Consider the following 926-nt stretch of genomic DNA (forward strand, 5'->3'; position numbering starts at 1 on the left):
GTCTCTACCGGTGACATTGACGGTGACACGGTGCATCCACCATAGGTCTTTGTAGTTCCGACGGCTGGGATTGGCCACCAACCGCAACCCGTACAAACCGGCATGGACGGCTCGGATGTGGCGCAGGATCAGGCTGCAGTCGCCCTTGTTGGCTTTTGGGGTTCTTGGGGGTTCGCTCACCTTCACCCCCATAAATTCCTTCTTCGTGTTTTCGTAAAAGGGGTTACGGAGCCAAAGGAGTTTATCGAGTTTGGCGTCCGGTCCCGCTTGACACAGGTCGTAGTGGCAGGAGATGTAGAGGCAGGAACCCAACCCGGCCACCAACTCCTTTGGACCCGTCACCGGCTCCGAGCAGATGGACAGGGAGCCTGAGGAAAGACGTAAGATTTTTGAGGTGTTTTGGAGACCCAAGAATCTGGGGACCCAGGTCATCAAGGACCTGGGGGTCCAGGGACCCAGGACTCCAGGGCTGGAGATGTTCTGGAGACACCTTCAACCCCAAACACTGGCTCGTTGAGGGACCGAGACGTCCCGGGACGCGGGTGTTTTGGGGACGCAGGTGGTTGGGGACGCAGGTGTCTGGAGCCCCAGATGTCCGGGCACTGAGATGTTTTGAGGAGACCTTCAACCCTCAAAGGCCAGAGGGACCCTGGGCAGCTGAGGGACTCAGGCATCTGGAGATCCAGGTGTCTGGGGACCCAGGTGGCCACGGATGGAGATCTTCTGGCCATACCTTCAACCCCAAAGACCCAAGGGGCCCAGGGACCCAGGCATTTTGGGGAGTCAGGCATCTGGGGACCCCTACCCATCATCCCCTACCCCCCCAAAGACCAGAGGGGCTCCCACCATGACCCCCACCCCCCCCTCTCAGGGGACACAGGCATCCGAGGAAAGGTCCCTACCTGGGATGAAGAAGAGGAGGCAGA

The sequence above is a fragment of the Haliaeetus leucocephalus genome, unplaced genomic scaffold (genome assembly GCF_000737465.1).
Source record: "Haliaeetus leucocephalus isolate CR32 unplaced genomic scaffold, Haliaeetus_leucocephalus-4.0 Scaffold468, whole genome shotgun sequence".
NCBI lineage: Eukaryota > Metazoa > Chordata > Aves > Accipitriformes > Accipitridae > Haliaeetus > Haliaeetus leucocephalus.